We start from the raw sequence: 9,547 nt of genomic DNA, 5'->3' as shown, positions 1-9,547 counted from the left end.
ATTAGAGGAAAGTACAGTTTCATTTACTGGGCTCGGCATCTCAACGTCCTATATGTGGGTCTCTGGGCACACCAATACTATGAAAAAAAAAACACGTTTTCAAATGAAATGTTCAGTAAAGCTTCCAAAATTGATATAAACACGCTTACAGCGCCGTACGAACTACAAAGGGTTACCTTCTAAAAAGAATTGTGGAATAGAATATTAGCTCAACAGACGTGCTTTGGAGTAGCAGAGATGATTGTGAGGTGGCACGTTCCTTATTTTGTTCACTTTTTCGATAGTCTTGCGGAAGGGAGGAAGGTGGTTTATTCCAACCCACATAAATTTATGTGGGATGAAATACATGGTTGAATTAATGTGCTCTTCCCCCCTCAACCCCTCCTCACACTCAATTTGGGCATGCACATTGGCAAAATTTTCCCCAACTAGAAGCGTGACAGGTTCCCCTTGCACACCAGCCAGCCCAAACATAACCCAACTAAATCCTAACAAACAAATATCGAGCTTTCGGGATTACGGCACAACTATCCCTGAAGCTGTTGTTGTTGTTGTTGTTGTTGTAGCGATAAGGTTGCTCCCCGAAGGCTTTGGGGAGTGTTATCGATGTGATGGTCCTTTGCCGGATACAGATCCGATACGCTCCGGTACCACAGCACCATTAAGGTGCTGGCCCGACCATCTCGGGAACGATTTATATGGCCACATTAAACCTTCAGGCCATCCCCTCCCTCCCCAACCCCAAGTTCCATAAGGAGCTTAGGGTCGCCAGAGCCTCGTCTGTTAGTGAAACAGGATTCGCCGCGGATAGGTGAGGTTGACAATTGGGTTTGGAGAAGATATATGTTGCGCTGGCAACCTGCAGGGTTGCGCTACACAGCCCCTTGAATCTGGTATTTTAGTCGCCTCTTACGACAGGCATACCTACCGCGGGTATATTCTGACCTCCCCCTAACCCGCTGGGGGAATCCCTGAAGCTCTTTCTTTTTAACATCATCGTCCATACATACGCACGTATCTATATTGGAAGTAGAAACAGTTGAACCGAAGAATTACCAAAGCAATAGAATCCTTCCATTTTGATTATGCGCTGATAACTTGAGACTGGTGACGCCCCTCCCTGCACGGCATTGTATTCGCAATTTTGTTGCACTTCATTGCTTACGCATAAGAAATACGACGACAAATAACTATTAGACAGACGAAATTTTTGTGAATTGCAAATTTTTGTTTTGTTGGTTCGAGATACAATTGTCTGATTTATATTGGGAGGATATGTATGTGTGTATGTATATGTAGCAGACTAACGACTAAAGTAATTGACTACGCTATTCAGCGGAAAGAGCTACAATTTGTCCAACATAGCGTAAGAGTGCTTTTGAAAATGTTCAAAACCATATAACAGTACCATTGACGAAAACAATTTGTAAACATAAAGATATGTTTTTACATAGTAAATTTTTAAACAAAAAAGAAAATAATAATAAGTATTGTTGCATATTTGTGCATGAATAATTTCTTAGTTAAGACAAGTTTGGTTAAGGATTCAAATGAGTTTATCCCTGAGCAAATACACTCGTAGTTAGTTCAAGGCAAATTAATTTGTGGAAATCGCTTTTTTTGAGCTGAACTTTTCTTCCTTTCTTCTCAAAGCCCTTTACGCATTTCGTTTTTCCTAGATTTAAATCAGGTTTGAATTTTTGAAACATTTTACAAACCGTTTATTTCTTATTCTTTTCCACACATAACTTTTAGTCCCTCTCTCTGCTTCACTCTCACTCTCAGATGCTCCCTTATATAACTAACTAGCTAGAAGTAGACGAAGTAAAACGAAAACGAGAGAATCACGAAATCCAGGGAGCAGGTGTTGGGAGTTCTATGATGGGTCGGGTTCTACAAATAAACTTTCAAAACAGTACGCATATTCGAGCAAAAATCCCTACTATTAATGGGAAGGTTTGTTTGAGGGAAAGTTTCTGGACACAGCTTAAACGGATTTGGCGTTTGCTACCTGAAATCGTTCGGCAGGATGGGAGCTGCCGTCATGGCAAGGCATTAGCAATAGGGGTATTTTTGAACCAACACCATGCAATGGGCTTGAAATCACCTTCAAATCAAGCATATATCAAATTCAGCTTCCCATCAACAAGGTGGAGAAGTCCAAAGACACAAAAGATTCAGATTTCAGACGGGCCACTCTTGCGATTTCGAGAAATCCAATCATATCGTAAATAATAAATGATGCCCTTCAAGGAGATAAAGGAGCTAATCACAGTCAAAATTGTAAAGCAAAGAAATGTATACTTTTCGGAAGAACGTGAGTAATATATCTAAACTCGAAAATGTTGTTGTCTTGGAGGAATCCGGGCGAGTATAGAGAAGTGTTGAAGATCAATGAGGCCAACGAAATGGTCTAAAGAGACAGCTGTCGTGTATAGGATCAAAAAAGCTCAGTAGTCGATGCGCCTTATTAAACGGTTATTAGTTACGAAGGGCGGTGATAGGTTTTCTCCATCCTTAAATCGGCTAAAGGTTGATAGTTAGGCACTGCACTGCGGAAGTGCAAACGAGATATATACAACATTAAATATGTACAAGGATTTGTGTTAATTAAGGAAGGAACATACAATAAAGCAAAGCGGCTGCACAAAAAAGTCTTTAAGGCCATACTTAGTGCGAAAACAGGAGATTAGAAAAAACTTTAACTTGTAAGTACATACAAATACAAGACGTTTGTCTTACATAATGCCCATAGTATGTACAAATATGTAAAATTGTTATGCCAGTACTGAATTGATGTTTAAATAAACAGATGTATGTCCAAGAAACTAATATTGTTAAGTGAGCTGTTGTTCCATAGCCACAACAGAGGTAGGATACGTTGAACTGGCTAGTCAATAAGACCTCAAATAGACTGAATGTGTCGATAGTGTGACCAGAATTTGTTTGACGACCAAACGTAGGAATCCCAATCAGGTGCCTGGACTTATGTTATCTAGAAGCTTTCTAGGACCTAGCTTAATTGCTACCTGGAGACCTTGGAACTCTGCCGACCCTTATAGCTGGAGCCTGGACCTGGAGAGTGTAGGATATGCGCTCAACCGATTCTTTCTGCAGCTCGCACTTTCTAAACTTGTTGTTACTGAAGAGGCCTTACTTATAAGCATGTGAGGCCAGAAAACAGTGTTCAGTTAGTATGCCAATTGTGAGCCTTAAGCCTTCTCTCTTTGGAAATATGAGCCAAATTGTAAGCCTTATATCATAGGATGTGCACATGATGTTAGAAATTTTGAAGCCCCGCGCTTCTGTTCACGCTTGATGGATCATGTGCAACTCCTGTCTCCTTTTGATTTCTCCCAAACAACAGAGGTAACGAGAAACAAGTAATAACAACAATGCAACATAAGAAATAATTTAGGGATTTTTGTGAAGAACTTTTCCGGCTTCTTATCTAACAACCAATGCCGATAAGTTATTTTTATATTATGGGCTTATTTTTCATAGCAAATTATTATCGTGGAGCTATCGGTTTGCCGTTGGCATTTTATCTGCTTATTATCGATACACAGATTGGTTACAGATGTGTCATAGATTCTATATTGAAGTTTTATTGATATCTGCTTCATAACAAAGCGATCAGTGATTGCTATCAACTCCATAATATGCTGATAGAAAATTGGTAAAACTCCGATAAGAAACCTATAACTTTTCGATATCAAATCGATAACATGTAAATAACATATATTTAACTTCTCGTTAACTTTCCGATAAACAGTTTTTACCATTTCTACAACAGCTCTATAACACGCCAATAATGCTTTTATATAATATCGATAACTTTTCAATTAATAATGTTAACTTTAGATAATTTATATTACTTTTGATAACGTATCGATAGCTTTTTGACAAGGTAAGAAATGGATAATTTTCGATATTAAATCGATAGCATTTTTGTTACAAATCTAAAACTTTTCGATATCTGATCGATAACTTTATAATAACATATCTATAACTTTTCGATACGAAATTTACAATATTTCGACAACAGTTCGATCACACGCCGATACATATTTACTAAAATATCGATAGTTTTTCGATTATTTATCGATAACTTTACGATAATAAATATAACTTTTGTTAATATATCGATACATTTTGGATAAGCTATCGATAAATTATTATTAACAAACCGATAACTTTTTGATAATATATCGTAACTTTTCGATAAACAAAATTAATAAATACATATATGCTCTTTGAAAAAGAGTGGTTCGTACAGAACGTTGACTTTGGTTAATATTATCACGTTCAAAGGCCACATACTTTGAGGTCTAAGCAAGCTTGGAAATGTGACTATCTCCGGAATATATGGACAACCGTTTTGTGGTCCCATGAGTTGGCAACGGAGGGTGCAGCACTCGCTGAATTGACGGTAAACGTCCAAATTGGTCTGGTAGAAATCAAAAAAGGGGATAGGTGTTGAATATGATCCATCAAACAGGAAAGGCGTGGACAGAAGCGCGGGATTGCAAAATTTCTTAGACCATGTACAAATACTACGATAATGGACTCAAAAAGTCATATCTATGAAGAGAGTGAACTTAAAGCTCAAGATGGGCATACTAACTGGACACTTCTTTCTGGCTTTACATGCTTAAAAGTTAGGCTTTATCAGTAAAAGAAGATTTTTATTACTTGGTAAATTACCCAGCCAAATTAGAAAGGACTATGAGCAGCCAAAGTGTTTTAAAAAAAATTTTTTTTTTTTAATATTTGATGAAAAGTTTGAAGTTTGTAAGAAGTGAATTCAATTTCAACACAACTTAAATTTGGTCAGAATTACTTCCAAAGCAAATTTATAAAAAAATATTATGGGCTCTAACATACGAACGTACATGACAAAAAAAAGTTATGTCAATAATTTTGTACCCCACTGTATATATGTGACCTTTGTCTGTGGATCGCTAACTTAACATAATTCTGCGAGGATCTTCTGCGCGTTGTTCTGTCATGTTCTACAAATCGCTTTTATTTCCCGCATTTTTCGGTTTTTTTTCAAATTCTTTTTGTTCAGCATGAAATTTTAATTCTTATTCTTTTGCCATTCCACATGTTTTACGCTCAAATGATGGTATTAAGTATGTGAGCATTTGTTTTTATTATCATTTTTTATATGGATAACTAAAGCACTTTTACATACTATATTTTTCTATTTGTTCTTGTATGTCTTTACAGCATATTATTTTTGTTTTTTGTGTTAAATGCATTGTTGTGCATGTTCTTTGCCTTGGCGCTGGATCGTGATTTTGGCCACTTTAAGCGCAATGACAATAAAGGCAAATGGCAATGACAGTGGCTGTAGCATAAAAATTGGCTGGTTAAAGCACTGATTGTGAATGTCGTCGAGTGGCGGCTGCAGCTAACCATAAACCCAAAAAAAGTCGCTCACAAAGAAAGAACAACAACGCCAGCAACAACGGTGGCAGCCACCTCATCAGTAGCGGCAACGGCACGTGAGCCCCTCCATTGGCCATGTGTGTCGTGACAAAAGGTCGTAACGAGCAGCCGCAGACAATCAGACCGAGAACGAGATCAGTGTGCAGTGTGCCATTGTAAACTCTAATAAATACTTATAAGTAATGCATTAAATTGAAAAGTAGCTATGTATATGTATCTATTTAAGTGAATGCTTTTTCTAACATTTTAATTTTAAATTTTGTATTTTGCTTCTTTAAAGCAAAACACAAACGTTGCTTCTGCCAGTGTCGTTGAGAATAATGCTTAAACAAGTTTTTTGGACTTCCGCAAAAACACCTCTGGCAAGCAGGTTATAAAATATGGGCGCAGCAAACTTTTTTATACCCATATGCACTTTTATATGTGGTCTTCTAAATGTAATTTGAAAACTGTGAGTTATAATCGTAGAAGGGAATTGAAATGGATGGATACTTTCTTATATCAAAGTTATCACAACAGAAAAGATTTTAATTTTGCATTGTCACTCCCTTAGTTTTTCTCCCCGACACACACAGAATAGGTTATTGATATTGATAAATGAACAAAATCGGACTCCTACTTTTTCGATATCGAAAATTTCAAAAAAAATGGAGTAAATACGATGTTTCCGAAAATAACAACGCTTACTTTTTTGGTCATAACCCACGTTCACTTTTTCCATATCGAAAATTTCGAAAGTTCGATATCGAAAATTGGAAAATCTGCCATGATTTGGGGCTAAACACGCTAAATTTTTCTATATCGAAAATTTCGAAAGTTCGATATCAGAAATTTCGAAAATTCACTATCGAAAACTTCGAAAAATGGATAACTGTGTTAACCACGCCCACTTTTCGATATCGAAAATTAAAAGAAAAATCCTATAATTCATTACCCAATAATGAAAAAGAGATTGAAAGTAGTGCATGTTTTAAGCTTATAATCCAAAAGAAAAAAACATTTGAAAGAAGAAAATTTTCAAGTTTGAAAAGTTTTAAGTTAAAAGCCGTTGTGTGTGTAATGTTGAAATTTTAAAGGGGATTTTATTTGCTATTGTATAAACACCGGCCACGACCACGCCCACTGAAAAAAATTAACGATACGTGTTTACTGTGAAAGTAGGCGAAATTGGTTAAAAGTCTTGCCCACATTTATATACGGACTAGAGAGTTTTCTCTGTGACTATATAGGAAACAGCTTTACCACATGCTATACAGTGGCAAAAAACATATTGTAACTGCACAAAACCAGATGATAACCACGCCTCATTATTCGAATTTGAAAATTTCGAAAAACGTAAAAATATGCGTTAATTCTTTAATAAATACTTTGAAAATGGTGAAACTTAGCAAGTGGTTTTATTAAATATAGAAATATGAAAATTTGTGGAAAATGGGCGTGGTACCACGCAGAATTTATAGACACAAATTTCAAATTTTGAAAGCAAAAATCAAAAGCCGTTGATAATAATATGTTTAAATTAGACAGGAGTAAACTTCAAGGCGTGAGCAAAATCCTTTAATGACCACACCTACGACTACTTAGAAGTCTAACTTTAAAAAAACACACATCTGTAGTGACATTGAAGTAATCTGTGCGAGATTTTTAGAAAATCTGAATATGGACGTAACCTGGACTTGTTTAGAAAATCTCTACACAACAGTTTGAATGCATAAACCCAACAAAGTTTAATTTTGTTTTCACTGAAATCAAAATTTGAGAATAAACAGCTGGGTATACATATAATACTCTTATTTGTTTTTATATATTATTTCGCTTTTATTGAATAAACTTTGTTTTTTTTTTTTGGTTTCGGTTCAGTGAATTTTCAATGCAGTTTTCTATTAATTAACCATTACAATATTATGGCCATCTCTATCTATCTTCCGTCTCTGCCTTTCCCACACTCAAGCGTCTATACAATGGACGATCATGACCCATAGCGCCATGCCGACCGATGTCATTGCTAGATAAGAAAATTCTTGGTCGATGGGTCGTTGTGCTGCTTTGTTTGATAGCAGGTTGTTGCCAACTTTTTGTTAGAAACATTAAATTGCTACCTAAGAATCAGACACTTACTGCCTGCCTGCCTGCCACTGTTGAATTGTGTTTTTTTGGGTCGACAGTGCACAAAAAATGGAAGCCAAGTTGGCGGCAGACAAAAATCTGTTACATTAGTTTGATAACAAGCAAAGTTTTCGTATCTTTTACTTGTAAGCCTTTACGGCAGCAACAACAACAAACACATAAAGTAAATGATAACAACGCATTTGGTAATAGCCAAAAAGTAGGTAAATATTCATGAAGAGGCATCCAAGGGAAAAATTGCAAAAAACCAAAGCCATTTATTTATTTATTTAGAAAAAATTTAGTCCCATAGAACAAAACATATGTTTGTATTTTATTATACTTGCTTACAAACATGGATTGTACGTGCATTTAAGGTTTAAGTTAAAGTTAAGTTCCGTTGTTGTTATGCCGGGTAGGTGAATGATGCGAAAAAAATGTACCAGAAAGTAAACATCGGCATAAAAACGACAAAAAATGGTGAGACTAAACAACAACAAGATCTAATGGAATTGCTTAACTCAACTAGCCCAACAATTTTTATACCCAATTTCAGTTCTCAAATTTGTTATTTTTGTTTCTACGAAATGAAATAATTTTTACAAAGCTTAGGTAAACAGCATCAAAATCAAATATTGATCAAGTAGAAATATAACTGAAAATCGGAGATGATCCATATACGCTCAGCCAAGAAAAGGACATATTTACACTTTTTTTAACTCTCCTATACCCTCGGCCCAGTAGGCACAAAGAAGATACAAAATTGAACTATTGCGATATACTCAGATATGATTCTCAAAGAGTTTTGAAAATAACATTCGTCCTAAAAGATTCCGAAATAATAGCGCACACAATCGTAAAGTAGTCCGGATATAAACTAGCTATGGTGGAGGATATACTGTATTTTAAAAATGTTTACGAAATTATCCCTAAATAATGTTGAAAGGATTCCAACATGATTCCCGAACAGCCTCGAAATGGCTCCGAAAACATTACCAAAACGTTCCGAGATAGTCCCGAAATAATTTCGAAAGCAATTTTAAAATTATACGCAGATAATACCAGAAATAGTCACTAAATGGTTTCGACGATATTATTACGAAAACAACCATAAAACTGATCCAAAACAGTCCCGAGAGGGTCCTTATCTAAATTCAAAAACGGTTCCGCAGCAGTTTCAAAAATCCTAAACCAGCTCTGAATTGGTTGCTAAGTTAATCCCGAAACAGTTCCGAATAATCATAAAGTAACCTAGATAGATAGATGTAAGGCGCGATAACCTCCGAAGAGATCTAAGGATGAGCTTCTCTTCCAATTTGCGTCGTGCTCCTATTGATGCCAAAATTATTCCGAACACAATCCTGAAACGGTCCCGAAATAATTTTGTTAACAATCCTGAAATAGTTCCCAACACAGTTCCGACATTATACCGAAAGCAATTCCGAAATGATCCGAAGATGATACGGAAATAGTACAGACACAGAGAAATTTCTGTCGCGGTTCTGGTCGCATAATGATCGTAAAGAGTTAATCGTTAAATAATTCAGTATGTGACACTATTTACTTTTCCACAAGTGATAATGCCTCAATCTTAGTGACCAAATATTATTGGTCTGACGTGAGTACACTCAGGGCCAGTGGATCATTTAGCACAACTGGGTCTTTTTGGGTCAAATTTCATCCAAATCTGTTCATTTGTTCTGGCGCGATTGTGTCGCTAAATATCTAAACATCCAAAATTTCACATATATAATATTTATAAGATAAGATTCCTCATACGGTTTAGGAGATATTGACACAAATGTGACCTAGATATAATTATGTTTATTTTACTGTGTAAGGGCTTGCAACCACGCCTAAACTTCTCAATGCATGACAGACGTTTAAAAGTGCAGACTACAGTTATGGACAAAAAGCTCCACCAAATTCAGGCAGCTCAGAAAGTTCTAGAGATTTGTATGGAAATGTTGACCCAAATGAACCA

The sequence above is a fragment of the Eurosta solidaginis genome, unplaced genomic scaffold (genome assembly GCF_040869045.1).
Source record: "Eurosta solidaginis isolate ZX-2024a unplaced genomic scaffold, ASM4086904v1 ctg00000151.1, whole genome shotgun sequence".
NCBI lineage: Eukaryota > Metazoa > Arthropoda > Insecta > Diptera > Tephritidae > Eurosta > Eurosta solidaginis.
This window is presented reverse-complemented; position numbering follows the sequence as displayed.